Below are 12,256 nucleotides of genomic sequence, written 5' to 3'. Positions count from 1 at the left end.
GAAGAAATAACAAAGCAGGGTTGCAAAAAAAAATGTGCTATATTGTAAATGGCTACATCATGTAATAAATTAAGGGTGGTTTTTTTTTTTTCCTGTAGTTGCACATAGAAGTTATTCAACAGAAATCGGGTTGTTCCAACCATTAAAGCATTCATAAAAGAAGATTGATTCCCAGGGCCCTGCAAGCAGGGGTAGTCCGTGGGGTTCCAGGTTATGTGGAACCGTGAACTTCGTTCAAACCTGTAGGGTGTGTATATGAGGCCATGCCTTCTGTGAAGGAAACGACAAAGGTCCATTCTGGGGGCAAGTCACACATGTGAGAACTGGGCAAAGGGCCTGCAGCCCTACACCCCACCTGGGGCGCTATGACTATTGCAGCTTTTTGCTCTGAGCTGGCTTCTGGCAGACCCAGAGCTGAATCAGAATCCGACAAGCCCCGGAATAGCGAGCAAAGAAGGGTTAACGCGCTCTGCTCCTGTTGGGAAGTCTTGTTCAAAGGGGGTACTCACTCCATAGCTGCGGAAGCCCCGGCATCACGGCATCGCCGTCCCTGGCGCCTCCCAGGCGGTAAGCTCGCTTCGGGGCTCTAACGTTTCTTCCACGCTTTCGAGAATGTTCGGGGAGTCATACGCTTTCCCTGCCTAAAGCCCACGCTCCCATCCACTCTCCCTCCCTCCCACATGCAGCCTGGGTTCCCCCCGCGGCGCCCCTGCCCACAGTGCCTGTTAGGGTGCTGGAACCTTGCGGAGTCCAGGGCGTTTGGTCCCCCGCACAGTCTGCACGCTCCCCAGCGAGCGCCTGCGTCATCCCACGGTTTCTGCAATCGCCAGTTTAGTTTCTGAGGATCCCGCAGGGGCTGTGCAGGCCCGGGAGCTTCTCGGAGACTCCTTTCTGACCCGGCCCAGGCTCCTTCCCCGGCGCCACACTCAGGCCTCCGGGCTGAGCAGCGTTCCCGCGATGTGGTCCTGCGTCCCAGGGCTTACCTGGGTGGGAAGTGGTCACATCGTGTTCACCGGCCTGACAGATCCAGGGAGCGATTCTGCCTCGGGCCTGGAGCCCACAGCCCCAGGGGGCAGCTCTGTCACTGACTTGATGAATCTTGGGCAATTAACTTCTCTTCTCTGTATCCCTATTTAAGACAATCAAAGAAAAACGTGGTGAGGCAGCTTTTAAGGCTCCTGGGTGATGTTTGGAGTCCATACCACCTCTGGCGTGGAGTGGAGATAACGGACAAACCCTTTTCCTGCTTTAAATAATGAGCCATGCCCTTCGTGAGCAGGGTTTTTGATGTGGTTTTTTTTTGGTGTGTGTGTGTATTTTATCTATTGTTGTTAATCCTCACCCGGGGGATCTTTTTTTCGTTGATTGTTAGGGAGAGTGGAAGAGTGAGGGAAAGTCAGAGAGAAACATCGATGTGAAAGAAACACATCCATTGGTTGTCTCCTGCATGGTCAGGACCCGGGCTGGAGAGGAGCCTACAACCAAGGAAGTGCCCTTAACCGAAATCGAACCTGGGACTCTTTGGTGTGCCCTCCGATGCTCCATCCTCTGAGCCAAACCGGCGGGGAGCGGGTATTTTTAAAAAGGATTTGGGTCTCTCAAGTGGCCGCCCCAGGCCTCCCCAAGGTCTATCTCTGGGCTCTCATCTGTCTCCTCTGGCCAGCTGTTTTTGGAAAATCCAGTTTTCCCCTCCTCGAGGACTTCTTCCACCCACCGCCCTTGGGAGGGAGGAGACTTAAAGCCAATCCGCCTCTGTGGCTGCGCTGAGCTCCCGACAGGCCCTTGTCCTGGGATGAAAACGTGTTAAGAAGAAGAAATAAAAACACACCGAATGCCACGGTGCTTTCTCTCCCGGGGTACACCAGAAAGCAAGGGTGGGCAGCGCGCTGTAAAACAAGAGCCAGTAAAGCGGCTTATTTTAATAAGCTTATTAACATTTTTGAATGGCTCCCCTTGTGCGCGCCAAGGCCTCCCTCGGTGCACTGCCCCGCGAGCTGTGCGGGCGGGGATTTTTACGCACCTACAAGCACACATGTGCGCGGGTGCCGCAGCCTTCCTGCCTGGGGGAGGGGGGAGGTTGGAGGGCGGGCAGGGGTGAAGGAGCAGCGCCCACGGTGCCAAAGCAGGACCTCCGCGTTTCCCGGTCCACACCTAGCTGCGCGCGGGCTCGGGATTGCAGCCAGCCACGGAGGATACAGGGCTGTGGGGTCAGAGGTCGCCAAGGAGCTCCAGTGACCTTGGATATGGCCCCCGAGTTGCCCCCACCGCGTCATAGGACTCGCAGGTCTGAGGGTTAGTCCTGCTGGACCACGCGTTTGCTGCTGTTTTTGCAACGGGCAATGGGATTGGCGTTCCTCCCTGCGCAGGTATCACAGGATTCCTCTGGCGTTGGCCTGGTCTCGGCTGGCCTGGACCTCAGGTCCTGGACCCCAGGGACCTCCGGAAACCCCTGCCTTCCCAGGCTCCCCGCTCCCCTAGGAGGCCCAGGACGCTGGCCCTCCTTTACTTTACAGGAGACCTTGGCCCCCGAATTGTGGGAGAGTAAACTAGAGACACACACTCTATAAAGACGAGGGTGGGGGGGTGGGGGGGGGAGTGAAAGGGAAAGTGGGCTAACGGGAAGACCTCTCGTGGCTAAATCCTCAAGCTTTTTCTGAGTCGATCCTGCCACCCCTCAACCCCCAACCCCCCAGTTTCGATTAAAAGTCCCACCCACCATCCGACTTCGTGCTTTTGCGCTGGTCTGGCCTTACGCTTAGGAACTCTGGGAAGACAGGGCCAGAGCACTTGCCTCACAGGGCCCCGCTGCCCAGCGGAGATCCTGCCCATTGTTGACGTCCAATACTATGGGAAGGACTCATGGATAAGGACCAGGATCCTTCAGCTTTGTCCTTGCCTGTCCCCTCCACAGCACCTTCTTACTGCCCCAGGGCTCTGCGTTGGTCACCAAGGCGGATGGAAGCTAGTGGAGGGCAGCAGGCCAGCGGAGCTCTCCAGAACCTCCCCAGGTCTGTTCTCTGCGTGGGCACCCATCCTGGGGAAAAGGCCCATGGAGAGAGCCGAGCTTGTCTGGGGTCAAGTTCTCCAGCCTCGGGTTTAGGATTCCTTCTGGCTCCCAGGCAGAGGATTTAGCTGCAAACAAACTCCACAGAATGTCTCCCCATCTCATACTTGATCATATTAAAATGCTGTTCCCTTTGGGTTGATGTATGAGTGTGGGTGGTGGTGGGGTGGGGTGGGGGTGGTTGATTGGATAGATTGGAAAGGGTCCCTGGCCCTAAGAGTGCAGAGACAGGGTGGGATGAGTGGAGACCCCCTTAGAGAGTTACTGGCAGGTAGTTTTGCCAAGGGGGGGGGGGCTGTACTTAGGAGGCCTGTGCCTCAGCTGCCCTCCCAAAGCAGCCTCCCTGGGGTGAGCCTCGCTCATGCCAGTGCCCTAGGGTTGGGATGGGGTTGGGCTCAGGGGCTAAAGGTAGTGCTGCTGGTTGAATCAGCTTTTTTCCAGTGCAGCCCAGCTCTCTGGATCCTCAGCTCAGGGACTGGTACACAGTGAGCACTCAGATATTTCGGGAGGAAATATTCTTACTGTGCAGCGTTTTATGTTTCCAGAACGGATTCTCCAGGCCACTTCCATTGAATCGCAGGGCAAGTAGTTCTGGTCCCCTGGGAGGCCCCAGGAGTGCAGACGCTGGTGGGTCCCCAGAAGGCTCAGGAGGGGAAGCTGAGCCCAGGCAGGGTGTTTTTGATTCTCCAGGAGGGAAGGCAGTAAGAGCTTTCCTCTGAAAACACCCCAGGGACAGAGCGTGGATTTGAAACCAGGCCATTCAGGAAGACCTCACAGGAGCTGCTGTGCTGAAAATATAGATAATTACCCCCCAACAAAGATGGGATAGTCTAAGAACCTTGCGCTTCCAGCAGTAGTGCACACAGCCTAACTGACCATAAGTTTTTCAACGTTAAAGAAGAATATTCACCATTAATAATTTTTTTTTTTACCTCTAGAGATGGTAAGGGGTGGACAGGGATTATAAAAATAACCAAAACATGCCCAGCCTGTGTGGCTCAGTGGTTGAGCACCAACCTATGAACCAGGAGATCCTGGTTTGATTTCTAATTCTTTCCTAAAATGCCCATCATCTATTAGATTTAAATAATTCTTTCCTAAGATGCCTATCATGTATTAAATTTACAGTCGTTGGGAAGATACTCCCCATTAAGCTTGTCCTCCTGTTTGTGGGAGGCTGAAATCATTTCCTCTCTGAAATCGTTTTCCTTCAGATTCAGCCGGAAGGAGAATGAACCTCCAAAACACACTGGAGAGGACAGCCACGGTGTAGGCAGTGCGAGTGGGGACCCAGCCCTCACAGGCGCCCATCAAGGGAAGTCCTCAAGAGAGCCCGGGGCAATTATACACCCGGAGACTTTTTTTTAAAATATATTTTATTGATTTTTTACAGACAGGAAGGGAGAGGGACAGAGAGTTAGAAACATCGATGAGAGAGAAACATCGATCAGCTGCCTCCTGCACACTCCCCACTGAGGATGTGCCCGCAACCAAGGTACATGCCCTTGACCTGAATCAAACCTGGGACCCTTCAGTTCGCAGGCCAACGCTCTATCCACTGAGCCAAACCGGTCAGGGCTTTTTTTTTTTTTTTTTTTTTTTTTTTTTTAAAGAGAATGCTTTCTTGTAGAACCGCTATCTGACCTTCTCTTTCCTGCGTTCATTCCTGATTTATCCATTGACTTGTTCAACTATTCAGCGGTATTTGGTAGGCGCCTATTCTTTGCGTCAGGGATTCGAGGAGAGAAGGCACATGGAGTTTGTGGTCTAATGGGAGATGGGAATGAAAATACCAGAAGGGCCCTAGCCGATTTGGCTCTGTGGATAGAGCGTTGGCCTGGGGACTGAAGGTCAAGGGCAGCAGGCCCAGGTTGCAGCAGCCCTCCTTGCAGCTGCCCGGGTTGCAGCGGACATCAATGATTCTCATCATTGATGTTTCTATCTTTCCTTCTCCCTTCCTCACTGAAATATATATATATATATATGCCAGGAGGAAAATAAAGCGGTAGGTGGAATAGCGAGGAGGCAGGGAGTTATTTATGGGGATAGTCAAGAAGGGTCATTGCGATGCGATGCGATGCGATGCGATGCGATGCGGAATGTTTGTAAGAGCGCTGTCAGTGCCCGCTGATCACCGGGGCTGCCGAGCTACCTCGGGATTCCCTCGCGTCTCCAGCGGACTGGGATGCCTATGTGTGCCTTTTGGTTCCTTTCAGAGCCTTCCCTACTCTGAATGCGCGTGGGGGGCTGTGATCTGCGTGCGTGCGGGCCGCTCTGCCCTTTGAAACGACACCTCCGTCTCCCTCTCCCGCCAGCCTGCGGGAGTGTCTAAGAGGCGCAGCCCCGGGACCAGGCGCCCTCGTTCCCCATCACAAGTTCCTGGAGCTGCTAGAAACCCCGAGAAGTTTCCGGAGGGGGGCCAGGGCCGGGCAGCTTCTTGTTCTCCAAGCAGCCCTCCCAGCCTGCGCCGGCCAATCACTATTCTGGTAACCAGCGCCTAATTTAGCGTTTAATCTGTTTCCCTGAGTGCTTTACGTGAATAATTTCATTCACTCCTCCCCGCAGCTCAATTGCTATTACTCCACGTTGGGGATCGACCCCCTAGGCTGCGGCTGTTGCTGGGGTTCCAAGGAGACTGTCTGGCTCCACACTGCTCAGCGCTGCCCACATTTCTGCCTGGCTCCCCACCGCAGAGCCGGGGCGGTGAGACCCCATTTACAGGGGAGAAAAATGAGGCCGGGAGAGCGTGGGCTACATGTGTCAGGTTCCTTAGCGCATTTCATGTTAACCACCACTCCACCCGGAGAGGCGGGATTTCCGAAGGAGGAAGGAGAACCAGATAGAGGGGGTTGGTTGGCTGTGGCTGTGCAGGTCCAAATGGCAGCGTGAAATTGAGGCTCTGGAGGCAGGTTCTACTTCTTCCCAGCTTTGTGGTTTGGGGTGAGTTCCCTAATCTCTAGCCCTTGGCGTCCCCAGTTGGAAGAATGGATTCAATTCGTAGGTTTGCTGTGAGATAAAGGATGTGATGTAGACAGAGCCCTGTGGAGTAGATGCCTGGCACCCAACACGCTCTCAGGAGGTGATAAGGGTACCAGGCTGAACTGGAACCAGCCTTCCCAGACTCACACCCCCTATCTTTTTCCTTACTGCAGAAGAGGAAGAGTTTCCCCCAAAATGCTACTGGAGAGGCATGCCTTTTCACCTTCAGGGGGTACCCAGGCAGCAGCTGGTAAAGGGAGGCTTTTTAATCCAGGCCCCATTTACCAGTTACCTATCCTTGGTGACTAACAGTGTGGCTCCTGGAGCATCACCATCTTGTGGGCTGGCGGCTGGGGTGGGGGGATGGGGTGGGGGGCAGGATGGAGATCTCAGTGCCCCTTTTCACACCTTTTCATTGAGAGGAGGGGGAACAGGGTCCAACCAAGGCACATGGATGGCTCAGAGCTCACCCCTCCCTGATTTTCAGAGATTCTGGCTTCCATTTTCAGGGCTTCTTTGGCAAGAGTTTCTCAGCACCATTTCCCCCCTCCGCCTGTGCCCCAAACACACACACTGCAGACCCTTCGCAGAATCCCCAGGGCAGAGACAGGAGCTTCTGGAAGGGAAACGGGTCTCACAGGTTCCAAAAGCCACTAGTGCTCTGGGCTGACCGTATTTGATCTCATTTAATCCCCTGGAGAACCCCACAAAGTGGATGGGATTATCTCTCCTTTATAGATGAGGGAGCAAAGTTCAGGAGGGTCAAGTGACTAGGGCAGGGTCACACAGCTTGCAAGTGGCAGCAGGGAAATCGCCCCTGGGCCTGAAGAACTTCAAAGTTTCCAGCTACTTGCCTGGGACACCTCCGGGCCCCACTCCCACTCCTAGGGCGGGGGCTTGGCTGTGGAGAAGGAGGAGGGACCCCAGGGGGAGTGAGAAAGGGGGAATTAATTCTCTGGGCGGTTCCGTATTAAGAAAACACCCGGCTTTGGCTGGCCTCCTCCCTGGGGCCGAAGCTCGGCCTCCTGAAGGCGAGGCCTGTATATTTGTAGTTTGATTTCACCCGTCAAGGCTAATTTCTCCCTACAACTTAATGGACTCGGCTTGACGTATGTAATGATTCCTAATCACGAACATTATTTTCGATAGCGAGGAGACATGTTCCAGTTGTTGTGACAGATCGCGTTTCAGCCATAATGACGGAAAATTACCATTTCTAATTCTCCGGTTTTTGACACCTAAATCCACAGACCATATGTGGCAGGGGGAACTCTGGGCCCCGCAGTCCTCCCTCGCAGAAGGCAGTGGCAAAGCGATCTTGCTGGCTGGTGCTCCCACCCCGAGGGGGTCATAGAAATGGACCCGACTCTGCTGGCTCCTCAGCCTTCCGGCCTCTCCTCCCTCCGGACACCAGTGACAAAATCTGAGCCTTGGAATGGGCCTGAGATGGATGCATTTTCAGGGACTCATTTTACAGATGAGACCACAGAGGGGAGGACAGCTTGTCTGAGGTCTCCCGGGTGGTCATTGGAGGGTACATTTTTCTCAGAACCATTTCTGGAGTTCCCAGCAGTGCGACGGCTGTGTCCCTCGGCCCTGGAAAGGGAGACCTGGCTTGTTCTTTGACTGGCAAACCTCAATCATGAGGAAGGTGAAGCTTTTTAGAACACTGACAACTGTGTGGGCTAAGGGCAGAGGAAGAAGTTGAGGCACAGAGAGGTTGAGCCATTTGCCCAGAATCACAGCACTGGTAGAGAATGGAGTCAGGCCCAGCACCCATGAATTTAACAGGTTTCTAAGTTCACACAATTCACAATTCAGGGTGATGTCTCACAATCAGCACCACCCCGTGGGTTATTATGTTATTATCCTCACTTCAGGTGGGAGGAAATTGAGGTCAGTAGGGGATATGCAAACGCAAGACTCTCATGTCCACGTCCTAGGCTTGTCCACTGCAGGGGGTGACCCACGGAACCACATAGTTAGCCAACAGTCTCCAGTTTGCTTCAGGAGTCACTTCCTCTGCGCACTTCCTGCCATCCACCTGCCCTCACCTCTGTCCCTTCAGGTTTGGTCTGGGCAAGGCCCTGAGGATAGAGAAGCAAGGAGCTATACTGCCTCCACCAGGGTTCACGGTGACAGTCATGCATTTCAGAGGTGTGATGGTCCCAATATTGACTGGCGCACTTTGTTCTGGGGAACATGAAGGCACACCAGCCGAGTGTCTGTTCAGAATTTACTAATCCTGCTTTAGTCACCTGTCACAGAGCCTCAGATTCATCTCCTGGATGAAAAAGTCCACCTTCAATAATGGTTGAGAGATGGGTAGAGAGGCCTCCTGTCCAGGCACCAGAAAGGCGCCAACCTTAACTAGGGCTGTAGTGCACTGCAGGTTCTAAGGCACACCCACAATCAGGCAAGGAAGCCACGTCTTTGACCTTCCCAAAAAGGTGCAGGTGAGTCACTGGAGCTTATCAGTTGCCCTGAGCCAAGGTCTTAGATGAGCCCGGGGCGCTCCCTGCAAAATCCATTCTGCTAGGGGCCCCTGAAATTGCAGCGGTTCGGTTCTTGCTGCTCTAAGTGTGCTCCTCTTGGGCACAACAGCTGTGACCTGGAGGGTCAGGGAGACCAGGCACCCACCAGAAGCTGAAAATCACATACTAAAGTCTGAAAGCCAAGCACTACCCCACACGGTGCCATCCCTCCCACTCTGTCCTCTGTGCCATGCCTCTCATGGTCTCTGCCTTTCCCTGCACTTTCCCCAAGGTCTGCTGGGGACCAACTCAGTCACTGCCTCAGCTTCCATTGCTGTTTCCAACTCAGTGTCTTTGGGGACACCCAGGGAGGGGTGGGCAGAGGATGAGGCCGAGATGCACCAACTAGTGTAAATGCTAAAGCAGCTGGCTTCTCTGTTCCACTGGCCCACCCTATCCCCAAAGTCAGCCTTTGTAGATTAAAAAGAAATGTGCAGACACAAATACATTGGAGGGCGACTGAAGACAATGAACCATCAGGAACACCTAGGAGCCTCTTTGATGGCTCATATCCTTGGCTGGCTTGAAGCTAATGTGGGTCAGCCTGCAGCAATTCTATGTTTTGGTTACTTACTAAGTCAAAGAAAAATGGATTCCCTCCACCACCTTCGTTCACAGAAGGCACAGATGGAGGGATGCGTGTGAAAGCGCTTTGTAACCACCAGAGTTAGCAAAGAGCATGGAGGTAGTGGGCCCTTCCTCTTTCCATAAGGGCATGCCCAGGTGGAGGAGTCCTCCTGGGCTTCCTGGCATTCAGGATCTAGACACAATCCACAAGTCTTGAACAACAAGAGATGTGTTAACTGTTCTTTTTTTACCAACTTGGACACTGAGGCCAAGCAGGGGGGTACTCTCTCTCTCTCTCTTTTTTTAATGCTGCTTGAAGCTATAGGTCAGCAGAGAAACTCCATCCAATAGGAAGGACACTCCTCCTATAAATAAGTTGGGAGGAAAAACAGTTGGTAGATATTGGCACAGAGGCTTCTGAGCAAGGGGATCTTCTATTTCGAATCTAGTAGAGAATCATCGACAGCCAGACTGCCTGGGAGTCAAACCCAAGTCTGCTTTTTCCTGCTTGCATGACATCAGGCCTCAGGAGCTGGCTCATCTGTAAACAGGGGTTAGCAATACAACCTACCTCATAGGATTTGGCTGAGCATGAAATGATTTAGAACTGGCTTAGAAGAGTGCCTGGCACATAACAAGTGGCCAATGACTGGTGCCTGGCATATAAGCACTCAATACATGATAGCTATTTTCAAAGACACCCTGGCTCCAAAGGAAGGAATTTCGGTCTTTGCCTTTGCCTGAATTTAGACAAACAAATCTATAGAGGCTACCGCACACTGATGGAGCCATGCGAAGAGATGCTTTGCATTAGGTGTTGTCTAGAAGGGCAGTTTGGAGCCTCGCCTCTCGAGTCAGGGGGCTGTGTGTCAATTTCAGCTCTGCCACTTACCAGCCAGGTGACCTTGAACCAATAGATACTTAATCTGTTTGTGCCTTGGTTTCTTCTTGTGTAGATGATTTTAGAAAGATAGATGTGAATCATTTATTTCAGTGCCTGACATTCGGTAAGAGTTCAATAATGTTCGCTTTTATTCCTTCTTAGTACAAAAACTGCCATTCAGAAGCTCCCAGTATAGGGGGAGATGACATAATTGGTCAATGCACTGGTAACTGCGTTTCATTGCTCCAGGACAAGGACTTTAGGGAGGGGATGAGTTCAAGTCTGAGTTGGGTGGCCTTGCACCAGTCACAGCCCGTTTGAGTCAGCTGCCAGCTCTCCAAGGAGGATAACAGTATCCACTTAGCGGCAGAGACTCCAGAATTTCCCAATAGGAAGGGCCCTGGGGTTTGGGGGCAGCTGGAAGTGTGTCTTCAAGCTATTCTGGCAGAACAGCAGGCTCTAGACTTGGTGTGTTCTTATGATCCACGGGAAGCGAGGCTGTAGGCCATGGTGCTTTAGCTGCCCTTCGCTGCCCGGCCCACTCATAAAGGGCAAAATGCCGTGCATTACAGTCTGACTGAAGGGGGCACTTGCTACTTAGTCCTCATAAAATGCCTGCACGGGCAGCATTCAAATGTGTTAGTGGCGATCAGAGATCCATATTACATTACTTACACCTTATGTGTCACTTACGGTGTACCTTTGAGGCACGAAAAGATTCGCTGGCTTCTGCACCTATGGAGTTGATGTAGAGTTAGAGAGTGTAAAAGGCTTGGCCATGTGCCTAGCACACAGTGCTGGAGAAATGGACGTCCCTATTATTAAGTCAGATCATAAAAGCCTGCAATAAAAGGGCCTAAGCAGGACCTTTTGGGACATATTCGCAAGAAGGCTGGAGGTTTATTTTTAAGCCTTCCCAGAAGAGCTTTTGAAAAGCCTGCGGTGCAACTTTGGTCCATGTCACCGAAGAGCATTCTGAAGCGGAGACACCTTTTCCAGCGGAGATTTTCCTCAGATCTGAGGCTATCTTAGGGGTTCAGTTCGGAAACGGTGAGGCTGGGGTCTCTGGGCGCCGCTGCCCTGCTCCTCGGTGCCCAGACCCTGCGCGCAGGAGGGGAGTGGAGACCTGGGCAGCGGCCGCACCCACAGCTTCTTTCGGCTGCTCTGCGTCTGCGCCCGCGGTTCGTTCTGTCCGTGGTCCCTGTCCCGCGCTGGTGCCCTGCCCAATCACTTCCACGCCCAGCCGGACCCGAGGCGGGGAAGAGCCAGAGGGGTCTCTGGGCTTCGGGCTGCCCCGTCAGGTTGGCAAGGGCCGGCCTCCGCCCCGGCGCCCAGCTGCGGGCTCCTCCCTGCGACCTTTCCCTCTGACCCGTGTGGAAAGGCTGATGGCAGGAGGGGGGACCTTCCGCTGCGCTCCGAAGCAGGGTAAGGCCCCGCTTTCTGTAGGGGACAGCCACCAGGACAAGCTGTTTAGGCTCATCAGGTCAGCTATCGCATCCGTTCTAGGTGGGAGACCTCGTTATTACCCACATTTTACAGAGAAGGGAACTGAGGCACAGGCACTAATTTTTTTTGTGGTCCTCCAGTTAACCAAAGGGTGGAACACGGATTTGGACCTGAACAGCTCGAGTCTCTAGCCGTGCCTCCGTGTGGCTCCCGGCTGCTCCCTGGGGCCCACAGGTTGCCTACCCTCTGGTGGGCGTCACTGGTGTTTGTGGGAAGAGGGAGGTGCTTTATCCTCATGTCCTCAATGCTGAGCGGATGGAACTGCTGGCCAGCCCCGCAGGGAGGGAACCGGGCCGCGTTGGGGTGACTTCTCCCCCGAGACCCAGGTGACCTGGGTGGTGGCTAGCGCGGTGGCAGGCCGCTGGCTAGATACCCCCTCTGCTTGAATACCCGGGGGTTGGGGTCCCAAGCAGAGCACGAGAGTCTGTGAATGAGGGCTCTCGCCTCCAGGGCATAAAACGCTGATTTGGTTTTATTTCCTGAGCGCTCCCGTCGGAATGTCACCCCATCACCACCGACTCGCCGTCCTTCCCCAAACAACCCCACAAACAACGCGCCCATCCAGGGTGCCGGAGGCTAAGGCGCGCGAGCTGGGAGTGCGCGGACGAGGGGGGCTGAGTGGGGGGGACCCGGCGGCAGCCCTGGTCCGGCCCGCGGCCCCCTGCGCCCGGGCGGAGGACTCGGTAGGAATCCAGTCGGGCGGTGGCTGGGGTGCCCGGCGCG

The sequence above is a fragment of the Myotis myotis genome, unplaced genomic scaffold, assembly GCF_014108235.1.
Source record: "Myotis myotis isolate mMyoMyo1 unplaced genomic scaffold, mMyoMyo1.p scaffold_m19_p_1, whole genome shotgun sequence".
Classification (NCBI taxonomy): Eukaryota; Metazoa; Chordata; class Mammalia; order Chiroptera; family Vespertilionidae; genus Myotis; species Myotis myotis.
Note: the sequence above shows the minus strand (reverse complement) of the source record.